Consider the following 17,123-nt stretch of genomic DNA (forward strand, 5'->3'; position numbering starts at 1 on the left):
GCCAGAAGAATTGCGGGACACTTTCGGCGTACAGGCACCACGTACAGAAGACTGGAGCAACACCAAAAACGCCTGAACCTGCCCCGCCATCATCTGAAGCAAGAAGTGGTAACGAGGTAGAATTCAACCCTATATATGCTTCAGAGGTTGGAGGAGCAGCAAAAGGCCATTCAAGCCTATACAATTCAGCACGATATAGGAGGTGGAATGCACCTGTCTCAAGCGCAGTGGAGAATGATTTCAACGTTGTGCAAGGTTCTGCTGCCCTTTGAACTTGCCACACGTGAAGTCAGTTCAGACACTGCCAGCCTGAGTCAGGTCATTCCCCTCATCAGGCTTTTGCAGAAGAAGCTGGAGACATTGAAGGAGGAGCTAACACGGAGCGATTCCGCTAGGCATGTGGGACTTGTGGATGGAGCCCTTAATTCGCTTAACAAGGATTCACGGGTGGTCAATCTGTTGAAATCAGAGCACTACATTTTGGCCACCGTGCTCGATCCTAGATTTAAAACCTACCTTGGATCTCTCTTTCCGGCAGACACAAGTCTGCTGGGGTTCAAAGACCTGCTGGTGAGAAAATTGTCAAGTCAAGCGGAACGCGACCTGTCAACATCTCCTCCTTCACATTCTCCCGCAACTGGGGGTGCGAGGAAAAGGCTCAGAATTCCGAGCCCACCCGCTGGCGGTGATGCAGGGCAGTCTGGAGCGACTGCTGATGCTGACATCTGGTCCGGACTGAAGGACCTGACAACGATTACGGACATGTCGTCTACTGTCACTGCATATGATTCTCTCCCCATTGAAAGAATGGTGGAGGATTATATGAGTGACCGCATCCAAGTAGGCACGTCACACAGTCCGTACTTATACTGGCAGGAAAAAGAGGCAATTTGGAGGCCCTTGCACAAACTGGCTTTATTCTACCTAAGTTGCCCTCCCACAAGTGTGTACTCCGAAAGAGTGTTTAGTGCCGCCGCTCACCTTGTCAGCAATCGGCGTACGAGGTTACTTCCAGAAAATGTGGAGAAGATGATGTTCATTAAAATGAATTATAATCAATTCCTCCGTGGAGACATTGACCAGCAGCAATTGCCTCCACAAAGTACACAGGGAGCTGAGATGGTGGATTCCAGTGGGGACGAATTGATAATCTGTGAGGAGGGGGATGTACACGGTGATATATCGGAGGATGATGATGAGGTGGACATCTTGCCTCTGTAGAGCCAGTTTGTGCAAGGAGAGATTAATTGCTTCTTTTTTGGTGGGGGTCCAAACCAACCCGTCATTTCAGTCACAGTCGTGTGGCAGACCCTGTCACTGAAATGATGGGTTGGTTAAAGTGTGCATGTCCTGTTTATACAACATAAGGGTGGGTGGGAGGGCCCAAGGACAATTCCATCTTGCACCTCTTTTTTCTTTTTTTCTTCTTTGCGTCATGTGCTGTTTGGGGAGTGTTTTTTGGAAGGGCCATCCTGCGTGACACTGCAGTGCCACTCCTAGATGGGCCAGGTGTTTGTGTCGGCCACTAGGGTCGCTTATCTTACTCACACAGCTACCTCATTGCTCCTCTTTTTTTCTTTGCATCATGTGCTGTTTGGGGAGTGTTTTTTGGAAGGGCCATCCTGCGTGACACTGCAGTGCCACTCCTAGATGGGCCAGGTGTTTGTGTCGGCCACTAGGGTCGCTTATCTTACTCACACAGCTACCTCATTGCGCCTCTTTTTTTCTTTGCGTCATGTGCTGTTTGGGGAGTGTTTTTTGGAAGAGCCATCCTGCGTGACACTGCAGTGCCACTCCTAGATGGGCCAGGTGTTTGTGTCGGCCAATAGGGTCGCTTATCTTACTCACACAGCTACCTCATTGCTCCTCTTTTTTTCTTTGCATCATGTGCTGTTTGGGGAGTGTTTTTTGGAAGGGCCATCCTGCGTGACACTGCAGTGCCACTCCTAGATGGGCCAGGTGTTTGTGTCGGCCACTAGGGTCGCTTATCTTACTCACACAGCTACCTCATTGCGCCTCTTTTTTTCTTTGCGTCATGTGCTGTTTGGGGAGTGTTTTTTGGAAGGGCCATCCTGCGTGACACTGCAGTGCCACTCCTAGATGGGCCAGGTGTTTGTGTCGGCCACTAGGATCGCTTAGCTTAGTCATCCAGCGACCTCGGTGCAAATTTTAGGACTAAAAATAATATTGTGAGGTGTGAGGTATTCAGAATAGACTGAAAATGAGTGGAAATTATGGTTTTTGAGGTTAATAATACTTTGGGGTCAAAATGACCCCCAAATTCTATGATTTAAGCTGTTTTTTAGTGTTTTTTTAAAAAAACACCCGAATCCAAAACACACCCGAATCCGACAAAAAAAATTCGGTGAGGTTTTGCCAAAACGCGGTCGAACCCAAAACACGGCCGCGGAACCGAACCCAAAACCCGAAAAATTTCAAGTGCACATCTCTAGCGTATACCACTGTGACTGCCTCGTCACAGGAATGACTGATGGCCAGGACACTACCACTGGTCTGATGCAGCACAACACAACAACACTGTAAGGGACCTATACAGCTACACTGGATATATGGCAGCAGAGGACACCACCACTGTGACTGGTCACTGGACTGATGCACAAGAGACTTCCCCTGGTCTAATGCAGACAACAGCACCACTGAAAGGGACTTATACAGCTACACTGAATATATGGCAGCAGAGGACACCACCACTGTGACTGCTCACTAGACTGATGCTGCACAAGAGAGACACTACCCCTGGTCTGATGCAAGACAACACAGCAAAAATGCAAGGGACTTATACAGCAGCCAGCAACACTGGGGACATATAGCAGCAGCGTATACCACTGTGGCTGCCTCATCACTGGAATGACTGATGGCCAGGACACTACCACTGGTCTGATGCAGCACAACACAGCAACACTGTAAGGGACTTATACAGCTACATTGGATATATGGCAGCAGAGGACACCACCACTGTGACTGGTCGCTAGACTGATGCTGCACAAGAGAGACACTACCCCTGGTCTGATGCAAGACAACACAGCAAAAATGCAAGGGACTTATACAGCAGCTAGCAACACTGGGGACATATAGCAGCAGAGGACACCAACACTGTGACTGGCTGGACTGATGCAGCACAATACACTGACTACACTGGACTGGACTGAGCAGCACAACACAGCACAAGACTCGCCACCCCAATTTTTTTTCGCCCACACAGACACGGAGGACACGTCCTCTCAATACACTCTCCGAGATTGAAGTGAAAATGGCCGCGATGCACGGCTCCTTATATGGATTCCAAATCCCGTGAGAATCCGACAGCGGGATGATGACGTTTTGCCTCATTCTGGTTTCCAAGTCAGGCGGGAAATCCCGAGCCAGGCTCGGAACCGGATTCAGAGCGTGAAGTTCGGTACGGTTCGGTTCTCTGAGAACCGAACCCGCTCATCTCTAGTATCAACCCTTTATGTGTTGACCATTTCCATGTTGATCTTTTGTACATGTCATGCTTTTCTACTGTCTACCTTTTCCATGTCGACCTTTTGACCCTGTTGATCTAATGCATGAAGACCATATGGGGTCGACCTAATGACTGTCTATATAATTACTGCACATCTTTTATACCAGACTTCAAACTGATTAGGGTTCTACATGGTCCTTGTCAGGAATAAGGCTCTCCTGATTCAGGTTTAACATGTTATTACCTCTAATTTGTCAGGAAATTCAGTACACATCTGGCTAGGAATGTGCTGTAAGGGGTCACACTCAGTCTTTCACTGAACTATCACATAGGCCCAGTGGCGGAACAAGCGAGCGGTGGGCCCAGGTGAGAGAAAATGCTTTGGGCCCCCCCCCCTACATATCCCCACACACACACATCCCATCCAAGTCCACCCCCTCACCCCTGGAGAGGATCTGGTGAGGGGGACCTGCTCAGGGCCAGACAAATGGATACCTAGCAACAGTGCCGTAACTAGACATTTTAGCACTGTGTGCAAGAAACGGCATCGGAGCCCCACCCCTGCATGTAAAACAGGGGCAGTGCGCGCCGTAGGCGCTAGAGATGAGCGCCGGAAATTTTTCGGGTTTTGTGTTTTGGTTTTGGGTTCGGTTCCGCGGCCGTGTTTTGGGTTCGACCGCGTTTTGGCAAAACCTCACCGAATTTTTTTTGTCGGATTCGGGTGTGTTTTGGATTCGGGTGTTTTTTAAAAAAAACCCTAAAAAACAGCTTAAATCATAGAATTTGGGGGTAATTTTGATCCCAAAGTATTATTAACCTCAAAAAACATAATTTACACTCATTTTCAGCCTATTCTGAACACATCACACCTCACAATATTATTTTTAGTCCTAAAATTTGCACCGAGGTCGCTGTGTGAGTAAGATAAGCGACCCTAGTGGCCGACACAAACACCGGGCCCATCTAGGAGTGGCACTGCAGTGTCACGCAGGATGGCCCTTCCAAAAAACCCTCCCCAAACAGCACATGACGCAAAGAAAAAAAGAGGCGCAATGAGGTAGCTGACTGTGTGAGTAAGATTAGCGACCCTAGTGGCCGACACAAACACCGGGCACATCTAGGAGTGGCACTGCAGTGTCACGCAGGATGTCCCTTCCAAAAAACCCTCCCCAAACAGCACATGACGCAAAGAAAAAAAGAGGCGCAATGAGGTAGCTGTGTGAGTAAGATTAGCGACCCTAGTGGCCGACACAAACACCGGGCCCATCTAGGAGTGGCACTGCAGTGTCACGCAGGATGTCCCTTCCAAAAAACCCTCCCCAATCAGCACATGATGCAAAGAAAAAGAAAAGAAAAAAGAGGTGCAAGATGGAATTATCCTTGGGCCCTCCCACCCACCCTTATGTTGTATAAACAAAACAGGACATGCACACTTTAACCAACCCATCATTTCAGTGACAGGGTCTGCCACACGACTGTGACTGATATGACGGGTTGGTTTGGACCCCCCCCAAAAAAGAAGCAATTAATCTCTCCTTGCACAAACTGGCTCTACAGAGGCAAGATGTCCACCTCATCTTCACCCTCCGATATATCACCGTGTACATCCCCCTCCTCACAGATTATCAATTCGTCCCCACTGGAATCCACCATCTCAGCTCCCTGTGTACTTTGTGGAGGCAATTGCTGCTGGTCAATGTCTCCGCGGAGGAATTGATTATAATTCATTTTAATGAACATCATCTTCTCCACATTTTCTGGATGTAACCTCGTACGCCGATTGCTGACAAGGTGAGCGGCGGCACTAAACACTCTTTCGGAGTACACACTTGTGGGAGGGCAACTTAGGTAGAATAAAGCCAGTTTGTGCAAGGGCCTCCAAATTGCCTCTTTTTCCTGCCAGTATAAGTACGGACTGTGTGACGTGCCTACTTGGATGCGGTCACTCATATAATCCTCCACCATTCTATCAATGTTGAGAGAATCATATGCAGTGACAGTAGACGACATGTCCGTAATCGTTGTCAGGTCCTTCAGTCCGGACCAGATGTCAGCATCAGCAGTCGCTCCAGACTGCCCTGCATCACCGCCAGCGGGTGGGCTCGGAATTCTGAGCCTTTTCCTCGCACCCCCAGTTGCGGGAGAATGTGAAGGAGGAGATGTTGACAGGTCGCGTTCCGCTTGACTTGACAATTTTGTCACCAGCAGGTCTTTCAACCCCAGCAGACCTGTGTCTGCCGGAAAGAGAGATCCAAGGTAGGCTTTAAATCTAGGATCGAGCACGGTGGCCAAAATGTAGTGCTCTGATTTCAACAGATTGACCACCCGTGAATCCTTGTTAAGCGAATTAAGGGCTGCATCCACAAGTCCCACATGCCTAGCGGAATCGCTCCGTGTTAGCTCCTTCTTCAATGCCTCCAGCTTCTTCTGCAAAAGCCTGATGAGGGGAATGACCTGACTCAGGCTGGCAGTGTCTGAACTGACTTCACGTGTGGCAAGTTCAAAGGGCATCAGAACCTTGCACAACGTTGAAATCATTCTCCACTGCACTTGAGACAGGTGCATTCCACCTACTATATCGTGCTCAATTGTATAGGCTTGAATGGCCTTTTGCTGCTCCTCCAACCTCTGAAGCATATAGAGGGTTGAATTCCACCTCGTTACCACTTCTTGCTTCAGATGATGGCAGGGCAGGTTCAGTAGTTTTTGGTGGTGCTCCAGTTTTCTGTACGTGGTGCCTGTACGCCGAAAGTGTCCCGCAATTCTTCTGGCCACCGACAGCATCTCTTGCACGCCCCTGTCGTTTTTAAAAAAATTCTGCACCACCAAATTCAAGGTATGTGCAAAACATGGGACGTGCTGGAATTGGCCCAGATTTAATGCACACACAATATTGCTGGCGTTGTCCGATGCCACAAATCCACAGGAGAGTCCAATTGGGGTAAGCCATTCCGCGATGATCTTCCTCAGTTGCCGTAAGAGGTTTTCAGCTGTGTGCGTATTCTGGAAAGCGGTGATACAAAGCGTAGCCTGCCTAGGAAAGAGTTGGCGTTTGCGAGATGCTGCTACTGGTGCCGCCGCTGCTGTTCTTGCGGCGGGAGTCCATACATCTACCCAGTGGGCTGTCACAGTCATATAGTCCTGACCCTGCCCTGCTCCACTTGTCCACATGTCCGTGGTTAAGTGGACATTGGGTACAGCTGCATTTTTTAGGACACTGGTGACTCTTTTTCTGAGGTCTGTGTACATTTTCGGTATCGCCTGCCTAGAGAAATGGAACCTAGATGGTATTTGGTACCGGGGACACAGTACCTCCAACAAGTCTCTAGTTGGCTCTGCAGTAATGATGGATACCGGAACCACGTTTCTCACCACCCAGGATGCCAAGGCCTCAGTTATCCGCTTTGCAGTAGGATGACTGCTGTGATATTTCATCTTCCTCGCAAAGGACTGTTGAACAGTCAATTGCTTACTGGAAGTAGTACAAGTGGGCTTACGACTTCCCCTCTGGGATGACCATCGACTCCCAGCGGCAACAACAGCAGCGCCAGCAGCAGTAGGCGTTACACGCAAGGATGCATCGGAGGAATCCCAGGCAGGAGAGGACTCGTCAGACTTGCCAGTGACATGGCCTGCAGGACTATTGGCATTCCTGGGGAAGGAGGAAATTGACACTGAGGGAGTTGGTGGGGTGGTTTGCGTGAGCTTGGTTACAAGAGGAAGGGATTTACTGGTCAGTGGACTGCTTCCGCTGTCACCCAAAGTTTTTGAACTTGTCACTGACTTATTATGAATGCGCTGCAGGTGACGTATAAGGGAGGATGTTCCGAGGTGGTTAACGTCCTTACCCCTACTTATTACAGCTTGACAAAGGGAACACACGGCTTGACACCTGTTGTCCGCATTTCTGGTGAAATACCTCCACACCGAAGAGCTGATTTTTTTGGTATTTTCACCTGGCATGTCAACGGCCATATTCCTCCCACGGACAACAGGTGTCTCCCCGGGTGCCTGACTTAAACAAACCACCTCACCATCAGAATCCTCCTGGTCAATTTCCTCCCCAGCGCCAGCAACACCCATATCCTCCTCATCCTGGTGTACTTCAACACTGACATCTTCAATCTGACTATCAGGAACTGGACTGCGGGTGCTCCTTCCAGCACTTGCAGGGGGCATGCAAATAGTGGAAGGCGCATGCTCTTCACGTCCAGTGTTGGGAAGGTCAGGCATCGCAAACGACACAATTGGACTCTCCTTGTGGATTTGGGATTTCAAAGAACGCACAGTTCTTTGCGGTGCTTTTGCCAGCTTGAGTCTTTTCAGTTTTCTAGCGAGAGGCTGAGTGCTTCCATCCTCATGTGAAGCTGAACCACTAGCCATGAACATAGGCCAGGGCCTCAGCCGTTCCTTGCCACTCCGTGTGGTAAATGGCATATTGGCAAGTTTACGCTTCTCCTCCGACAATTTTATTTTAGGTTTTGGAGTCCTTTTTTTTCTGATATTTGGTGTTTTGGATTTGACATGCTCTGTACTATGACATTGGGCATCGGCCTTGGCAGACGACGTTGCTGGCATTTCATCGTCTCGGCCATGACTAGTGGCAGCAGCTTCAGCACGAGGTGGAAGTGGATCTTGATCTTTCCCTAATTTTGGAACCTCAACTTTTTTGTTCTCCATATTTTATAGGCAGAACTAAAAGGCACCTCAGGTAAACAATGGAGATGGATGGATTGGATACTAGTATACAATTATGGACGGACTGCCACGGTTAGGTGGTATAAAAAAACCACGGTTAGGTGGTATATATTATAATAATAATACAATTATGGATGGACGGACTGCCTGCCGACTGCCGACACAGAGGTAGCCACAGCCGTGAACTACCGCACTGTACACTGGTTGATAAAGAGATAGTAGTATACTCGTAACAACTAGTATGACACTATGACGACGGTATAAAGAATGAAAAAAAAACCACGGTTAGGTGGTACATATTATAATAATAATACAATTATGGATGGACGGACTGCCTGCCGACTGCCGACACAGAGGTAGCCACAGCCGTGAACTACCGCACTGTACACTGGTTGATAAAGAGATAGTAGTATACTCGTAACAACTAGTATGACACTATGACGACGGTATAAAGAATGAAAAAAAAACCACGGTTAGGTGGTATATATTATAATAATAATACAATTATGGATGGACGGACTGCCTGCCGACTGCCGACACAGAGGTAGCCACAGCCGTGAACTACCGCACTGTACACTGGTTGATAAAGAGATAGTAGTATACTCGTAACAACTAGTATGACACTATGACGACGGTATAAAGAATGAAAAAAAAACCACGGTTAGGTGGTATATATTATAATAATAATACAATTATGGATGGACGGACTGCCTGCCGACTGCCGACACAGAGGTAGCCACAGCCGTGAACTACCGCACTGTACACTGGTTGATAAAGAGATAGTAGTATACTCGTAACAACTAGTATGACACTATGACGACGGTATAAAGAATGAAAAAAAAACCACGGTTAGGTGGTATATATTATAATAATAATACAATTATGGATGGACGGACTGCCTGCCGACTGCCGACACAGAGGTAGCCACAGCCGTGAACTACCGCACTGTACACTGGTTGATAAAGAGATAGTAGTATACTCGTAACAACTAGTATGACACTATGACGACGGTATAAAGAATGAAAAAAAAACCACGGTTAGGTGGTATATATTATAATAATAATACAATTATGGATGGACGGACTGCCTGCCGACTGCCGACACAGAGGTAGCCACAGCCGTGAACTACCGCACTGTACACTGGTTGATAAAGAGATAGTAGTATACTCGTAACAACTAGTATGACACTATGACGACGGTATAAAGAATGAAAAAAAAACCACGGTTAGGTGGTATATATTATAATAATAATACAATTATGGATGGACGGACTGCCTGCCGACTGCCGACACAGAGGTAGCCACAGCCGTGAACTACCGCACTGTACACTGGTTGATAAAGAGATAGTAGTATACTCGTAACAACTAGTATGACACTATGACGACGGTATAAAGAATGAAAAAAAAACCACGGTTAGGTGGTATATATTATAATAATAATACAATTATGGATGGACGGACTGCCTGCCGACTGCCGACACAGAGGTAGCCACAGCCGTGAACTACCGCACTGTACACTGGTTGATAAAGAGATAGTAGTATACTCGTAACAACTAGTATGACACTATGACGACGGTATAAAGAATGAAAAAAAAACCACGGTTAGGTGGTATATATTATAATAATAATACAATTATGGATGGACGGACTGCCTGCCGACTGCCGACACAGAGGTAGCCACAGCCGTGAACTACCGCACTGTACACTGGTTGATAAAGAGATAGTAGTATACTCGTAACAATTAGGATGACACTATGACGGTATAAAGAATGAAAAAAAAACCACGGTTAGGTGGTAGGTATATAATAATAAATAATACAATTCTGGTCGGACGGACTGCCTGCCGTGTGCCGACACAGAGGTAGCCACAGCCGTGAACTACCGCACTGTACACTGGTTGATAAAGAGATAGTAGTATACTCGTAACAATTAGGATGACACTATGACGGTATAAAGAATGAAAAAAAAACCACGGTTAGGTGGTAGGTATATAATAATAAATAATACAATTCTGGTCGGACGGACTGCCTGCCGTGTGCCGACACAGAGGTAGCCACAGCCGTGAACTACCGCACTGTACACTGGTTGATAAAGAGATAGTAGTATACTCGTAACAATTAGGATGACACTATGACGGTATAAAGAATGAAAAAAAAACCACGGTTAGGTGGTAGGTATATAATAATAAATAATACAATTCTGGTCGGACGGACTGCCTGCCGTGTGCCGACACAGAGGTAGCCACAGCCGTGAACTACCGCACTGTACACTGGTTGATAAAGAGATAGTAGTATACTCGTAACAATTAGGATGACACTATGACGGTATAAAGAATGAAAAAAAAACCACGGTTAGGTGGTAGGTATATAATAATAAATAATACAATTCTGGTCGGACGGACTGCCTGCCGTGTGCCGACACAGAGGTAGCCACAGCCGTGAACTACCGCACTGTACACTGGTTGATAAAGAGATAGTAGTATACTCGTAACAATTAGGATGACACTATGACGGTATAAAGAATGAAAAAAAAACCACGGTTAGGTGGTAGGTATATAATAATAAATAATACAATTCTGGTCGGACGGACTGCCTGCCGTGTGCCGACACAGAGGTAGCCACAGCCGTGAACTACCGCACTGTACTGTGTCTGCTGCTAATATAGACTGGTTGATATTTAAAGAGATATTAGTAGTATACAACAATACTATACTGGTGGTCAGGCACTGGTCACCACTCCTGCAGCAAAAGTGTGCACTGTTAATTAATATAATTGTACTCCTGGCTCCTGCTAACAACCTGCAGTGCTCCCCAGTCTCCCCCACAATTAATTATAAGCTTTTAATTTATACATTGATGACTGTGCAGCACACTGGGCTGAGCTGAGTGCACACAGACTGAGTCACACTGTGTGACTGACTGTGCTGTGTATCGTTTTTTTTTTCAGGCAGAGAACGGATATAGCAGAGAGAAGTGAACGGATATATTATATTAAATAAAAGTTAACTAGCTGCTGCACTGGTCACTGACTGTGGTAAACTAACTCTGTCTGCGACTCTGCACAATCTCTCTCTATCTAATCTATCTATCTCTATTCTAATGGAGAGGACGCCAGACACGTCCTCTCCCTATCAATCTCAATGCACGAGTGAAAATGGCGGCGACGCGCGGCTCCTTATATAGAATCCGAGTCTCGCGATAGAATCCGAGCCTCGCGAGAATCCGACAGCGTCATGATGACGTTCGGGCGCGCTCGGGTTAACCGAGCAAGGCGGGAAGATCCGAGTCGCTCGGACCCGTGGAAAAAAAAGTGAAGTTCGTGCGGGTTCGGATTCAAAGAAACCGAACCCGCTCATCTCTAGTAGGCGCGCGCAAAAATACATAGTGGCGTGGCTTCGTGAGGAAGGGGTGTGGCCACAAAATAATACCATTTCATAAAACGGTACACAGTAGTCTCCATTATTCAAATTACGTCGCACAGTAGCACCACTACACCAGGTAGAGACCCTTTTACACCTTACAGCGGACAGATTCCTCTTTTTACACATTACAGCAGACAGCGTGCACTTTTTACACATAACGGCAGAGAGCGTCCCCCTTTTTACACATAACGGCAGAGAGCGTGCCCTTTTACACATAACGGCAGACCGCGTGCCCTTGTTACACATAGCGGCAGACAGCGTACGCTTTTTACACATAACGGCAGACAGCGTGCCCTTGTTACACATAACGGCAGACAGCGTACACTTTTTACACATAACGGCAGACCGCGTGCCCTTGTTACACATAGCGGAAGACAGCGTCCCCTTTTTACACATAACGGCAGACAGCATCCCCATTTTTACACATTGCGGCAGGCAGATTACCCCTTTGTACACATAGCGGCAGGCAGATTACCCCTTTGTACACATTGCGGCAGGCTGATTCCCCCTTTTTACACATAGCGGCAGGCAGTCCCCCACTTTTACACATAGCGGCAGGCATTCCCCCCTTTTTACACATAGCGGCAGGCATTCCCCCCTTTTTATACATTGCGGCAGGCATTCCCCCCTTTTTATACATTGCGGCAGGCATTCCCCCCTTTTTACACATTGCGGCAGGCATTCGCCCCTTTTTACACATAGCGGCAGGCATTCCCCCCTTTTTACACATAGCGGCAGGCATTCCCCCCTTTTTATACATTGCGGCAGGCATTCCCCCCTTTGTATACATTGCGGCAGGCATTCCCCCCTTTTTATACATTGCGGCAGGCATTCCCCCCTTTTTATACATTGCGGCAGGCATTCCCCCCTTTTTACACATAGCGGCAGGCATTCCCCCCTTTTTACACATAGCGGCAGGCATTCCCCCCTTTTTATACATTGCGGCAGGCATTCCCCCCTTTTTATACATTGCGGCAGGCAGGCCCAAGAAAGAAAGAAAGTAAAAAAAAGAAAGAAAGAAAAAGAGAAAAAGAAAGAAAGAAGAATTATACTTACCCTCTCCGCCGGCTCAGGCTCCTCGGTGCAGCGTCTGACGATTCCCGGGCTGTAGAGAAGAAGGAGGAGGGAGGTGGTGGAGGGAGCCGCAGCAGCGCTTTGTTACTGGTGGAGGCGCTGCTGCTGCTGCTCCTCTGCTTCCCTATAGGCTGTTCTCGGAAGACAGCCTATAGGGAAGCAGAGGGGCAGCAGCAGCAGCGCCTCCACCAGTAACAAAGCGCTGCTGCGGCTCCCTCCTCCGGCTCCCTCCTCCTTCCCCCGTCCGTGCCGCTGGCCCGCTGCTCCTCTCCTCTCCGGGCGGCTGTGCGCTGCGGGCAGCGGTTGCCTGCAGCGCACAGCGGCATGTAATGAGTCAGTTTGACTCATTACATGCTTGGGCCCCTGGACAGAGGCGGGCCCCAGTGCAGTGCACTGCCTGCACTGCCGGTAGTTCCGCCTCTGCATAGGCCACAGATATAACTGTATCCCTCCCCTACACATACACTCTTTTCCATACACACCTAAAACTAGTAACATCTACTCAGGGCCGTCTTTTTGTACTTTTTGTATGGGCTCAGTGGGCACTTGCCCAAGGGCCCCAGGAGTATAAGGGCCCTATGCTGATAGCGGAGGGTCCCCTCTTTCCAGGGGTACCAGATTTTTGAAAATCGGCCCTAGGGAACCAGAGATATCCGACTTCAAAGCAGTGGTCCCCGTCTGAGTCTGTTAATTGCTCTTCCCAGCCAGATATCTCAGGTTCTGTCTGACTAAGAGCTTTTCTGTGCCCAGAACCAGAGATATCAGTCTTCAAGCAGCTGGTCCCTGCTCCAGCTCAACATGCCTAATATGCAGCTTTATATATTCGTCGGTGGATGGCTCTGGCTCCTGAACTCTGATCCTCATGTACCCAGCACCTCCTGAAAGGTGGGACTCTTTAATTTGTTATCCCATTCAAACCTAAGAAATCTTTTTCCAGGAACTGGAGATATCTGCAGTCAAGCAAGCTGCCCTACCACCTGAGAATGATGAATATAAAGCCCACTCCGCTATCCACCCCTCCCCTGCATATCAAACGCCCCCTACCACCCTGTAAGTCATTTACCATGGCCTCTTCATTCAGCCCAATGCCCCCTTCTACAGTTTAATGCTCTCCCTCCTGCCCCATCTGTGCAGTAAAGGAGTAATTAGTAGAAATTACTGCTCCAAGTCCTACATGCTGAGCGGAAGATAGAACACCCCCTACTGCCTGCGGGACATCAAAGCTGCAGCTGATAGCACCCCCCACCCTTACAGCTGGAGGATAGGTAGGGGCCCCATTGCATTGCTGTGCCCAGGGGCCCACACTGCTGTTAAGATGGCCCTGCATCTACTATATAAAGCCAAAAGACCAGTCAACTTAATTTCCAATTGTGTACACTCTGCATTCTGTTAATGCTTCACACACTTACATTTAAACAGTTAACACAACCAAGTAATCTATTGCTTCTAAACAAGCTACTGTATGAATTTGTTTTAAGCAAGGACATCAACTTATTATATTGGCATTTATTATTAGAAACCAGATCCTAACAAAACTATTCTGATGACCAAAAAACAAGAGGTTGGAATGTGGTCTAGTGTCCAAGCAAAAGTCTGGGTTGTTGGCAACCAAGTAGACTAATATCCAAGTTATCAATCAATACAAGCAAATTCAGAGAATGTGCAAGCCTTGCTGAAAGGTAAGGGGGAAACCAAAGAATCAGTAGTCAGAGATCATGAAAGGTAGCAATCCAGAGAAGATTTTGTATCCAGACAATGTTAGGTCCATAAACATTATCCAGTATAATAAAAGGTTATTGCTGCTCCTCATTTCTACGGGGGGAATTCAAGTCTTTTTGCACACCTGGCGGCCACTAGGTGACGCCCAAAGGAGCAATTAAAGTGTTGCTCCGTTCGGGTGTGCACATCTTCTGGCACTGACATTACTGTTATGTTGTTCCGTCATTTTGGCTGATAACTGGTCCACAATAATGCAGCTAACAAACCCCACTGTGGCAAAAACTACATATTCATGGACAAAGAAGCCATAATAAATAGAGAAGGTTGTTAATACCACTTTTACAGCCCGGGTCACTGAATGTGGATTTCAAGCTGTGATACAATGGTTTGAACCCTGTTTACACTGCAGGCTGGACCGCGTTATTGCTGGGGCTTCCCTCTGCTGGTGTTTGGATATGACATCATCTCCAAGCGTGGGAGAGCCAGCTCTCCATACAGTGTAAATGAGACCCGGCTAAGATGACCTAGGTTACCCATTTACACTGCCCCGTTACATGGGTCCAACCCTGCTCGCTACCCGGGTTGGATTGCTAGGACTCTCGCCCTGGTGTGCGGAAGGCAGGGAGCCAAGCAGGTAAGGCAGGGGGCCCTTGTGTGTCCGCTGTACTGGGAGCCACCATATTGGAGACCAATTCCTTGTGACCAATGGTCTGAGCTTCGTGTTACATTCAGCCAATCCTAGGCAAACTCCTCTTTTAAAAGGGATCAGTTGTGGTCCAAACGCTGCCAGTGCTTTATGTTGCTGCCTTGTGCAGGTGCTCCAGTTCTGTGCTCCCTTCAGTCTTCCCCTGTGGTTTTGCTACTTCAGAGTTTCCCAGTTCTGCTACTTAAACACCTTGTAGTCTTCTGCTGTGTAGCTGCAGTTGTTGCTCCAATACCGCCGTCCGCATATGCTCAGTAGGAAACATATTGGGATGTATCCAGCGCTATAAAACTAGAATATACAAAAAGTTATATGTTGGGGACAACAAGTGCAGTGTACACAAATGATAAATATGTGGCCTGACAGTGTTAGTAGTAAATGTGAAATTTCTACATAAGAAAACAAAGTAATGAATGAATTGACATATACACAACAGTTTGTACTATAAAACTCCTTCACTGTACTTGCATACTGATGATGGGATGGTTAGTATTACTGCCTCGCAGCACTGAGGTATTGGGTTTGATTCCCACCTCAGCCCTAACTGTGTAGAGAGGTTGTATATTCTCCTCATGCTTGCATGGGTTTCTTCTGGTTTCTTACCACAGTTCAAAAATATACAGTACTTGTAGGTTAACTTGCTCCCAACAAAAAAACAAAAAAAAAAAAAAATGGGTCAAGGACTGACGTGAATGGCCAAATATTATTTGTAAAGTGCTGTTGGATATGTACAGTATGTGCTAAGTAACTGTAATGAATGAATAAATAAAAAATTACCCCTACCTCCCCCTTTCCACCTATTTATCTGTAGATAGTCACAAATGTGGGCAAATCTGCACATGAACATATGCGTACACATGAAGGCCCTTTGATGGGTTTGAGTATGGGTGACAGGCGTGTGGGATCCCGCCAGTCACCACACAGATGCCAGGACCCTGGAGTTTAGAATGCCGCTCACCACAGGTTCTCTTCCCACTCTATGGGTGTCGTGGGAATAGTCCCTGTTAGTCGGTATGCCGACTTTCGGGCTTTTGAGGGGTCGGGATGGAGGCGTCGGTATTGTGACCGGCGGTCTCCTGACGTAACTACATCCCCTCTGATGTCCTTTAACTTTTAAGTGTTAATGTATGTCAAAAAGAGGGTGAAACAAGCAATATTTTAAGTCTGAAGTTAGGGCCTAATATGATCGTAGACATAACTGTTGTTGGAAACACAATCATTGCCCAACAACTGATTACATGGATGCTTTGTACTTTTACTTACAAGTTGCACCTGACCCCTATGGAATAGTGTCAGGCATCTCAGTAGGTATCCCTGAGCTCCGTGACTGAATCAATTCCGTCGTCTGTATCCTGACAGCCGGGATCCTGACAGCCAGCAAAATGAATGCCTCCCTGTTATTCCATCCCAATTCTGCTTCAGTCAACAAACTTACCTTTCTCCTGATCTTGGCTGCTCCTCAGGTACTGCTGCTCCTCTCTGCTCCAATACGGCACCGGGGCCCTCTTTCACTTTGCTGGATGGGGGGGGGGGGCGGACAGACAGAGGACTGGGGTCCCTTTCACCTTGAGGCAGTAGTGGTAGGAGGGCCGTAGGATAGGGTCCCCCTTTCAGCATCATGCAGCACTGGCAGTAGCAGCTGTGGGCAGGTGGGCGGCTATAGGCAGGCGGGCGGCCATAGGACCCCATTCACCTTGCAGCAGTTGCAGCGGGCAGGCAGTAGGGGTGGGCTGAGCCTCCCCTTCTCTGTCATAGTATCTGTGCCCGGGAATACTGTACGGGCAGTGCCCTCCTGATGGCGGCCCTGACTGTCCTTGTGTCTCAAACTTCTGTCTTGTACCTGGATTATGTCTCATTCTCAGCCCCTGCCTGCTCCGTTCAAACTACAGTACACCTACTGGTGCCTTGCCCAATCACGTTCGGTGCATGCCTATGCATTTACTACCAATCCGGTGTCAGCAGCCAAGTCTAAACTTTTTTGTAGGAGTCACTGTTGAACACCTGACCTCTATGCCTTTGGCTTAAGTTAGCAAAGTGGAAACT

At 47.7% G+C, this 17,123-nt stretch overlaps 2 long non-coding RNA genes across 2 annotated transcripts in view; one reads left to right on the forward strand and one right to left on the reverse strand.

The window, feature by feature from the left end:
- The window catches only part of LOC135057574 (uncharacterized), a 228,517-nt gene that overhangs the window by 179,768 nt on the left and 31,626 nt on the right, over window positions 1-17,123 (forward strand). The window lies entirely within an intron of this gene.
- Window positions 14,164-17,123, reverse strand: part of LOC135057573 (uncharacterized) — a 34,587-nt gene continuing 31,627 nt past the window's right edge. The window contains exon 3 of the long non-coding RNA XR_010244209.1: window positions 14,164-15,371. This is a non-coding gene — a long non-coding RNA (uncharacterized LOC135057573). The remainder of the gene's footprint in view (window positions 15,372-17,123) is intronic.

Source organism: Pseudophryne corroboree, chromosome 3 (assembly GCF_028390025.1).
Source record: "Pseudophryne corroboree isolate aPseCor3 chromosome 3, aPseCor3.hap2, whole genome shotgun sequence".
In the NCBI taxonomy this organism is placed as follows: domain Eukaryota; kingdom Metazoa; phylum Chordata; class Amphibia; order Anura; family Myobatrachidae; genus Pseudophryne; species Pseudophryne corroboree.